Raw genomic sequence first — 11,375 nt, forward strand, 5'->3', positions numbered from 1 at the left:
AATATGAAAAAAAAAATACATTTATAAAAACATAACAAAAAATTATAAAATTGCATAACTATAACAATAGTGACAAGTAGGTAAATACACATAAGCAACCAAAAATATTAACGAAATAAATACATAAATATTAAAAACCAAAAAAAAAGAAAAACATTTTTAAATATGAAGAAAAGTTTGAGAATAATATTGCGAGAGAAAAAAAGAAATCAGACTCGTTTTATAACTATCAAGTCCAGAACCAAATATATCAGCCTTGCCCTCATACTGATTGCCATATCTATGGAGCCTAGGGATAGGCGAGTGCATGTGATAATTGGGACTAGAACTTGCAGAACAAAAAGGAAATCTGTGGCGGGTATGTCGACCAGGTACACGGAAACACACCAACTTCAGCAAATCTGGACAGTCAATTAATGAGTTGATCACCTTAAAAAGTAATATAAGGTCAGTTAGGATTTTTATATATACACATAAGATAGGAAAACTTGCCCGAATAAATTTTTTCACACCCACCCAAACTGTTTTATTTAAGAAAAGATTATATACTTATTGTGTTATTAACTATTTTCTATTAGTAAAAACAATTACTCAAAATAACAAAATAAAATAAACTACAGTAATCAAAATTATCATATTTCAACAGAGATGGAGAGTTGTAAATGAGTGTAAATGCCTAGAGATCCATGTTGCCTTCTCTGAAATATCTCTATTATAACATGTAAATTTTGTTTAAATTCAGTCCCTGTCAACGAAAACTAGGACAAACTCAAAATACTGTTGATTAAATTAACATGACAGTTAACATAACAATTGACAGGCGACGTGGCGCAGTTGGTTAGACGGCTATCTGTGAAACTGGCGTTGCGGGTTCGATTCCCGCCAGTTGCAAGAAAAAAATCCAAGAAAGATTTTTTTCTCAATTGGTCTGGGTGTTGTAGTGTATTTTTCATTACCTTCTTCCATATCCCCTCTATCCCACCTGCTGACAAGCCTCGAAATAGAGGCTTAGCGGGTTATTCCTTTAAAAAAAAAAAAAAACAGTAGATTGGTCTCAGAAGTATTAAAATATTTTCAGACGTTACCCAGTAGGTGCAATAATTTAGATATATAAATCGTGCCCACATAAATAACGATTTTAGATTTTTTATTTCACAAAGGTCAACAGATGGAATAGTTGAGAAAAAAGGGAAGATCAAATATAGGCAGAATAGTAAATAAAACTCCCTGGTGAATGTTACACAGTGTGTAAAGTGGCCACTTAAACCAGCCAATGACAGGTCATAAACCCTGTTCATGCCTAGATTTCTATATTACTTTCTCATAAATGTTCTTCATCTCTGTTGTAATATGTTAAGAATGGTAAATGTTACGCAGTGTGAAAAGCGACCACATAAACCTGCCAATGACAGGTCATAAATCCTGTAAATTTCTAGTCTTAAATGTTAGCCCCTGAAAATTGTATTGTCTCTCTGTTGCAATGAATTTTAGTCTTATTTATGAATTAACTTATTATTTTCATTCGTCTCCATTGTTAGGAGTGTTTAAATATTATTTTATAATACGAGTATTATCATCTCAAATTACTAGTTACGTATTCGAGAAATCATCAAAGGAATGTAAATCACTCTTAATGAAGGGAGATATATCTACACATTATTGAATTCTATGGAAAATGAAAGCATGGCAGATTGAGACGCTTTGTTAAAGGTTTGAGGTTATAATGCATTTTAGTTCTAAAGCAACTGTCTTGAATAAAACATACAATGGTAATTGATAATTTTCTAGTAAAGGTTACTACATAATAGATAATAATAGTTTCGTAGATATTCAATTACTAAGACTGGTTTCGAAACGCAATCGATAAATTGTTCATATTATTATCTAAACAGAACATGTAACGAAATGTATTATCTTAAACCAATTTCGAACAAGACATTTAAAGGTTCTGGGTTTGTTTGACCACCATATTTTCCTCTATAAAAAATGTGATTCTGTGTTAAAGATCCCATAAAAGAATTAAAAAAATTCCGTGCATAATGTTGTATGTTTTTTTTGTTTTGTTGTTTATAAACAAAACAAACAATACCTATTACTTCTATTTATCTGTTATTACTATGTGGGTTCAGGTTTAACAAAATGTCTGAGATAATAAACGAACTTAGTATTTTCGTATCACACAATATCCAATTTTGGTAGAAAAGCTTCATTGAAGGTAGCTGATTGAAAGTTAGGTAATCTTTGTATAGAATACTCCATTATTCTATTAAATAGAATCACATACAAGCCTTACTAACCCCTGTAACGCTGTATTATTCGAGCAAATTGATATTTCGTATGATCGCTTAGTAAAACACACGAATGATTACAGTACATTTTGTGGGTAGAAATGTTGAAATCACCATTACTCGAAATTTTTATTTGTTTTTTTACAAATTAATATCATCCCCTATTTCAACTGTTTTTATCAGCTGCAATGTTTATTTGGGTTAAAGTTTGTCTTAATCTTAATCAGTGTTGGGGCGGAAATATAACTAAAAACTAATCAACTGGACGAGTGTTTTCGACTCTCTTAAGGTGAAAATCCTGAAAAATAAATACGTTGGAAATAATTCCGCCTTGTAGTGTAGTGGTTGAAGCGTTCCCTACCATGCTTGACGTCTCGTGTTTGATTCCTCGCAAGGTCGGCATAAAACATTTTCATTAAATATGATTTTACACTAAATATTTTACTATTAACAACAGGGATGGAAAACCTTTTAAAGAGGGTAATATGGAAGTCTGGGCATTTACAGGGCTTATGACCTGTCATTGGCTGGTTTGAGTGGCCAATTTACACACTGTGTATAATTCACCATTTGTCTTTGTTTGAACATCCAAATTTCTTCAATTGTTCCATCTGTTGATTTTAGTGATGTTATGGAGCTGTCATCTTTTTTGTTGGGAAGAGATTCTTCTGATTGAAATATGTATTTTACATACTAGGCAACGCCTGGAAAAAAGTTTCCAATTTTGAAAATTCTTATTCGACCATTTAGTTTAAATAGAAAAATCAAAGAAATATGGATATTCAAACATAGACAAAATTTAGAATTTACACAATGCGTAAAGTGGCCGCTCAAAACAGCTAATAAAAGGTCATAAGCCCTGTAAATGCCTAGACTTCCATATTCCCTTTCTCTAAAATGTTCTCCGTCCCTTTTGCAATTTGTCAATCTTAATGACTCCCTAGGGGGTGAAACCCAGAATTTTAACATTTAAACAAACTGAAAATATTGTAAATATTTTAATGTTTCTGGACTAGCACCTGAAGCGTAAAACTGATCACATTATCTTCATGTAACATGTGAAAGAGTAAATGGTGGTTTGGGTACGGTATGTATTTGAACTTATATATATCGTGAACGATCTATAATCTTCGATAGGTTGCTGTCTATCATAAATACAAATAGAAATACGGAAATTAAAAAAAATATGGTCGATTAGGTTTATGTATTTTTGCCCACCTGTGCTCCAAATATTTATTGTTATGATGGCATGATGGACAAAAATTGCTTGGTGGCTAATAAAGTATTGATCCAGCCTTAGGGTTTTTAACAATTCTGCTTAAAAATATTAAAACTTTCAATAAAATGTTTGGTCGATTTAATATACGAGCAGATTTATAATATGTCGAATATTTATATTATCACTGAAACATACAGTAAATTACGATAACAATATTATTTAAAAAAATGGTTATGTTTTTTTTTTAATACTGAAACTTAATAATTGAAGTATACAAATATATTTTAAAAATAGAATTGGAAGAAGGTTTTCATCGTTGTAAGTTGTAACCCTTTTCCTTCTTGCTAAAAACATCGTCGCATTATGGCGCTGTGTGGTCGATACACATGCAAAAATGAGATATTTTTAATCGGAAAAATGGAACACCCATAGTGTTAGAGTAATATTTGAGTATTCTAGAAGAAAAAACCTTCAGTGCTTCAACGGCGTTACAGCAATGTTGTGTAATCCCATAATAACCACGCTGCCGGTCAGTCCGTCTACTACGTGACCAGTTGTTTTCATTTCAGCCGCTAGGGGCACTGCGGGCACGATAGCGAAGCGTGAAATTATCTCTTTCGCTCCCGAGTATACCGTAGTATCGAGAGTGAGACGTCGATGTTTGAGACAATAGTATTATTTTACTTCATACGCCGTGACATGTGACACATCGGTAAACTTTCGAATGTATTATTAGTTTATCACCAACTTCTGATAAAATGGTTTTTCTGTGCCCCATAAATACTTGTTATTAAATAAAAAAATATTCAACTGATACGTAAAAATGTGAAACGGAGTAATACCGAAAATAATTTTTATATTCATAGAGATACTTAAATCATTGTGCATACTAGCTACACATTACCGGGAAGGAAGGGTTGTTGTAAATTGAAAACAATTTAAGGCGTAAGTATAGCCTGTGAGCTCGCCAATACATGACAGATGACATTAACATAACCATAGAAAAACATAGCAGTTGAGCTCTCAGAAGTAAAGCAACGTGAATGCAGCAATGCTTGAACTACATGTCAATAATATTCTAATAATAAATAATATTATTTGGCCATACGGAACTTTAAAGCACACCTTGGTTTAATTACTAATAGTATTTTATCGGTTAGGTAGGTGTATTTAAAAAAAATGTTGCGTACCTGAAAAAAACACAAATAATTATGTTTTTGTAAATGATGTCAGTAGCGACACTCAGAGAGTGGCTTTGTGACGTTTTGACATTTTTTATAAGAAATTCATGGCGTAGCCGAAATACTGTTATAAAAACGAGGATGTTTTTGTTGATTGACGTTAGCAGGCGCTACCCAGGGGCGACTTTGTGACGTGAGAAATTATTTAAAAAAAGAGATTCATGGCGTAGCCGAAATATTGTAATTAAAACGAGGATGTTTTTGTTGATTGACGTTAGCAGGCGCTACCCAGGGGCGACTTCATGACGTGATGAAATTATTAATTTAAATATTTTTTTTAATTTTACATAGCGTAGCCGAGATAAGAAATTGCGTGGTGTTTCGAAATTTAACCGTGTAGGTAGCCGCCTACTTACAATATTATTTTTGTATTTGTATAACTCCTGTTTTATAATGTTTATGTATTTATCGCTATAAGAATTAAACTAAAGATTGTTTTTACTTTTAATCGCTATCCGTTTTTTAAATCATGTTTGTAACACTCAGTAATATTTATTTTTCAAGTATTCAATGTTATTTTTGCATTTTAATTAATATTGTTAATATAAAGCGTATTTTTATTTATTCGAATTTACTAGACTGTTTTTATTACAAAAAATAAAAATGCATATTTCTCTATGTATTTTTCTGTTATAAACAATCTATTAAAATAATACATATCAAATTTCCATTGTCTGTTGATTTTATTTGCAATCTTCTTTTTTTTCGATGGTTAAAACTCTAGGAAATTCAAAGACAATAAAAATTTTACTGTCATATATTGGCGAGCTCACACGCTATACATAGCCCCAATTTAATATCAAACAGTACCGTAAATGCCGAATGGAATTTCATATAATGAAACCAATATCTAATCACCCGATGAAATCGCGAGCACTCCTGTTTCATATTCATATAAATATTTCAGAATAATTTACCATTAAGATAATAAAATGAATAGAGCGTACCTATGTATATTGAGTTAAACTGTTTGCAACAGTTTTGCAATGCCCTTGTAAACATTGCTCCAAAATTTAAAATCATTACTTTAAATGTGTATAGACAGACAGTCATCCACAGCACGTACGACTTGAATGTATACTATTATTCTTCCATTATTTTTTAAATACTCGTATGTAAAATGACTTTCGTCTTAAAGGTGCTTTAGTCAACAAGAATGTTTAATTAAGTGGATAAGAATAATTTAATCTTATGGGTTATCATAATTTTGCCAGTACTTACAATGTCGAATACGTGTATCTTACATTCAATAATTAACGAAACTGTATTAAAATTTTATTTATTCACGTGAATGAGACAATAGACTCCATAAAACTGATTTGATACGTGTTTTAAATAGGTTTACAAAAGCATCATGTGTAAATTGTATCGTTAACTCTAACATAAATGGGAATCTCTATTTCTTAAGTTTAAAGGCTTAAACAATAGTAACAAGTGGGTTTCGTAGGGCAAGAAATCGATATTTCTGAACCGTAAACTTATTAATTAATCTGGCAGTTACTAACGACTTAACCCTGACAATAATCCAGTTCGTTATAGAGATCAATCAGAATTCTTAAAACGCTGTCAAAATATTTATAAAGCACCCAACTCTGTTACGAATGATAAATTAAATTTCAGTTCAATTATCATTGTTCCAGAACTAATTTAATAGCTGCCCCTGAACTATAGGTCCAGTTCTTAACTTTATTTTTAAAACCAATAAGTCTTGAAAAATAAAGCCACCTAATCTTGCGAAACAAGAATGAGGAATTTTCGTGGTTATTTGTTTATTTTTGTGAATACATAAACCATTAAAAAAAACTAAAAAAAACAAATATTTTTATGTATCGTATTATCAGCGCTACGATTTTTTTAAAGTTTTGTGATTTTAAAATTACTCCATCTGTGACGCCACAAGTTCTCCCCGGTGAGTTCTGCTGATTAGGGGGTTGGTTTTATATAAACTGGAAATCTATCACAACACTCTATCATTGGTTGGTTCGGAAGTGACTAGTAGTTCATTCAAATTTTTTTTATACATTTTTGAAAAACTTTAATTTTTTTTAAATTTTCAATTTGTCATCCAAAAACCCTTAAAAGTGCCTAGTTTAATCGGCTGTCTTTAGACTGTAGATCTGATCGTGGAATGTGAATCTGATGCTCAACAGTACGAATTTTGCACTCTTTCGTCTGTTTGTCCGGACTTGGGTACCGCTTTGGGAACTCCTTAGTTGCGCGGACGCCTAGGTGGGTTAAATATGGTGGGACAGGCAACTATTCTCGTGGAATGTTGATACAGCTGGAGCTGTGCTTCTTTCCGAGCGTAACTCACACGTTCTCTTGTTTTGTCCTCTTCTTACGGGGGTGGTATTCGGATCCTCTGCCTCTGATAACCCAAGGAGTCCTTCTGTATTAAAAAACCGTTCTCCTGTTGTAAATAACCGTGTTTCAAATTATGTTCGTTATAATTTGTAATTACTCGTACCTTAATCTCGTTGAATAGCGAAATATGTTTTATTTTCATATCAATTCATGTTTTTGTATTTTTGGCTAACAGTTCAGTATTTATTTATTCAGATTTTTCTCTAACAAACTAAGGTTAATATTAAAAATAATGTGTCCTCACTGGGGTTACCCGTGCCAATATTACGCTTATTTGTTTTATATGCATTAATTTCATTTTTTTTAGAAAATTATTACCGTGTTACTTAAGTCTTTAGTCATTATTTTTGAGTAGGACTATTTATGAAAATTGTTTGTAAATTTTGTATATGGTTTAATTGTAAATAAAACAAACAGTGGCTTTGTGGGAATCCCGAGGGGAGGGGACGACGTGCTAGCCTCTGTCCATACATCTTTCTTCACCTTCAATAATCTGCATAGAATTTGTATTTCCTGGGTATATTTTTGCTAAATTTCCTCTAAGCGCAGCAGACAGAGAGTCCCTCAGGACTCTATAACAATTGCGGGATAGCGGGCCCTAGGATCCCCTCAATTTTAATTTATTTCAGAGTTTTAAAATGTATAAACGTTAATTGTTTTAGGTCCCGACTAGCTAGAAAATTCCTGTGTGTAGGCAAGACTTTTTTTTTAACAAGTGCTTTTTTCATTAAATGATGCTAAAAAAAACTCAAATAATTATAATATCAAAAAATGAAAAAAAAATAAAACTAGAAAAGATAGATATAAGCATAAATATAAAGTAAAAAACCTATCAGTGAGATAAAAAACATATCAATTCAGTGACTAAACCGCTCCATCTTGTCGGTTAACGTCCACGCGACCTTATTTCTTCGACACTTCCCAGAAGAATAGTTTACTCCAAACTATCAGAGTTCCCCTGGAAATATGTCCAAAGAACTGAAGGATTATTTTCTCGCACATGGATGCATTCGTACATCTGGTCGTCCACGGAAACCGCAACATTCGCCGCCAACATCACATTTCGAAAGCTTCGATTTTCAGTCACTCATTGTCCAACACTTCACGCCGTACATGAAAACTGAGAAAACCAAGGCTTTCACTATTTTTAAGTTAGAAGATGTTATTGTGAGGGTGACTCCTCTTTTAAAATGCGGTAAAAAATGCAAAAAAAAAATTGGACGTGAGGAGTAAATCTCACATAATACCTATTATTAGGTAGTCTTGGAATGGTAAGATGGAAAATGTTTGTAGTTGTATTGGTGTAACATTGGTGTACAACAATTTACTTTAATGGCACAAGTCCAGAATTGACATTTTTAGTTAAGTTAACAGAAAAAAAAGTATGCAGAATTCGGCCTCGTGGTGTAATGGTCAGTGTGATTGCCTACCATGCAAGAGGTCTTGGGTTCGATTCCCGACATGGTTGATATGAAATATTTATTTCAAAGGGTGTTTTTACACCAGAATATTTCATAGTCTCTGGACTGGTACCTGAACGTAAAACTGATCATCATACCTTCGTGTAACAAAAAAATTATCAAGATATGCTTCTATTGCTGTACCAATAAAATGCCTTATATTGCTGTACCAATAATGACTATGATACAAAAATAGTTTTTCCGGGTTACTAAGCCATGTGTCGTTCGTACTAATAACCGACGTTTCGGATCGCATTACAGCATCCATCATCAGAGTTGATGTTATTTGTGTAGATAGATGTGTAACGTAAAGTACATACTTAGGATTTGTACCGTGTCGCAGTCATTGCTGTCTACAGCTTGTCAATTTGAAATCTGTAGCGCTTCACAGTCAACGCTTTCATGTGATTTCTTTATAACTGGGTGGGTACCAGTTTTAAGCGCATCCCATTATTTATGTTTATATTGTCAAGATGTTTGTAAATATTGATCGCCTTTTTTGCCAATCGAGTTTGGTGAATCTTTGGTCTTCCTAAGATTATCGGCTCGAAGGAAAACTTTGAAAACTTAAATCGAATCTGAAACGTCGGTAAATAGTGCAAACAACACATGGCATAATAACTCAGAAAAGTTTATTGTGCATTCAAATGGCTGTGAAAATCTAAGAAGTTTATATTTGCAGAGTTTCCATAAATTATTTGAAATCCAATTGAAGATATTTTTTTCAAAACGAAAAGCATATATTTTTTATAAAATAAATGATTATTTTACTAGTACTTCGCCATGATAAACACATTTATATGTATCTGCTTATTTAATTCAAAATTTTGTTGATTATTTTGTACTTATACCTATAATTAACATTATTAAATTATATACTTGGTTACTTTTAGAAAAGTTAATTGCAATTTTTTTTTAACATAACTAGCCAAATTTATGGTTTTACCTTCCCATATTAACACTTTTTCTATATTTTAATCATTTTAATATAAATTTGTTCATTTTGTTTAGTTTGGAGGTTTTTGGCATTAAAATACCACGCTTGCCAGATGCGGTGAGTTTGGATTCAGCCGCCCGGCCTCCAACATAGGGAACAGACTTTATTTGTAGCCACCCACTCTGGGTCAGACGCTACTCGTGTAAATTGATGGTGACGACATATGGACTAGAAACCATGCCTGTGATATAGAAAAGTAGCCAGAAACTAAAATGCATGTCACGATCCATGGAAAGAGAGATGCTCGGTGTATGTCTAAGAGACAGAAAGAGCAATGAAGAAATAAGGTGCTGAACCGGAGTCGTAGATATCATGGATCGCAGTAAAATTAAAATGGCAGTGGTTAGGACACTTGGCGAGGCAAAATGATGGCAGGTGGCACCCAGAATAATAAAGTGGAAACCGTGGGCAAGCAAAAGAAGTGTTGGAAGGCCACAGAAAAGATGGGTCGACGACATTGTCTCTATTGCCGGTAAAACGTGGATGATGAAAGCGGGTGGTAGGAAGGAATGGAGACGTTTGGAAGAGGCCTTTATCCAGCAGAGGATAGAACAAGGTTGAAGAAGAAGAATAAAAAGTCTATACATTTATTCACTACGCAAAACAGTTAAAAAAAAAATATATGCTTTGTATTTATTTTAGAGGCTTTTCAGTAGGTGGGAAAGAGAGAAAACAGGAGTTATGAAAACCATACCACGAATGAATAAAGGTCTAATATTATTTTAATTACGTCTAATAAAAAAATACGATTTGCTCATATAAATGTGATTGGATTGGTTCAAGAGCAAAATAGAGCAAAAAATAAGTTATTATTTTTATTATTTTATGACATATTTTTATCAAAGGTACGCTCATTTAAGTAGGTATTAATAAAGAAAATCGACAGAAAAAAGGGACATAAAGGAAATAAAAAATCGAAGGAAATGTATTACAACGCTGTAAGGATTAATAAAATGATGTAATCAAATACAATCTCATTCCAATTTCAATCAAATTTAGTCGTATTAATTGAATATTGATTTTGGTAACCTTCAACTTTCGGTAACCTAACAGCAAGGAAACCAACAGTTTTTGACAGATTTGCAAATTAATCTGTATCCAGGCGGATTAAGGATACAGTTCTATGAGTGAAATGGAACATGAACCCTGGATGGGTGCTTTCGACTCGATGGCGACTTTTAGATAAAAAAAACCTGAATAAGAAAATCGAGAGATAAGTCCGCCTCGTAGTGTGGTTTTTGTCCTAGGTTCGATTTCTGGCAGGGTGGACGCGAAATACAGGTTTTGAAGGCAGACAAACACAAAATATTACTCATTAAACTTACTGGTCCAAGAAGAAGCAAAAAATAAAAAATATTTTCGGGCGTTGCCTAGCATAAATGTGAAATAATTCAGTCCGATAAATCTCACCCGAATCATTGGAGGTGTCATCTCTTTAATTTCGCAAAAATCAACAAACGGAAGAATTGAAGGGATATTGATCTAAAAAAATAGGCAGAATGGTGAATGTTACATTGTGTGAAAGTGGCCACTAAAATCAATCAACGACAGGTCATAAACTCTGTAAATGCCTAGACTTCCATACTCTCTTATCTTAAATGTTCCCCATCTCTGTTGTAACACATTTTTTTATTGTTTATTAAAAGCTTTTGAACAAAGAATGTTGGTAATTTTTTTTTAAGTAATTCATTTCAACTTATCAAAGAAAAAAAAACAAAATTTAAATTTAAATGAGCACTGGTCAAGATTTTACACAAAAGAAATATAAAAAAAAACCTTGTATTTCTTTAATTAGTTAAATATATC

The sequence above is a fragment of the Micrasema longulum genome, unplaced genomic scaffold (assembly GCF_059751315.1).
Source record: "Micrasema longulum isolate JH-2025_06_02 unplaced genomic scaffold, ASM5975131v1 h1tg002227l, whole genome shotgun sequence".
NCBI classification, from domain to species: Eukaryota; Metazoa; Arthropoda; class Insecta; order Trichoptera; family Brachycentridae; genus Micrasema; species Micrasema longulum.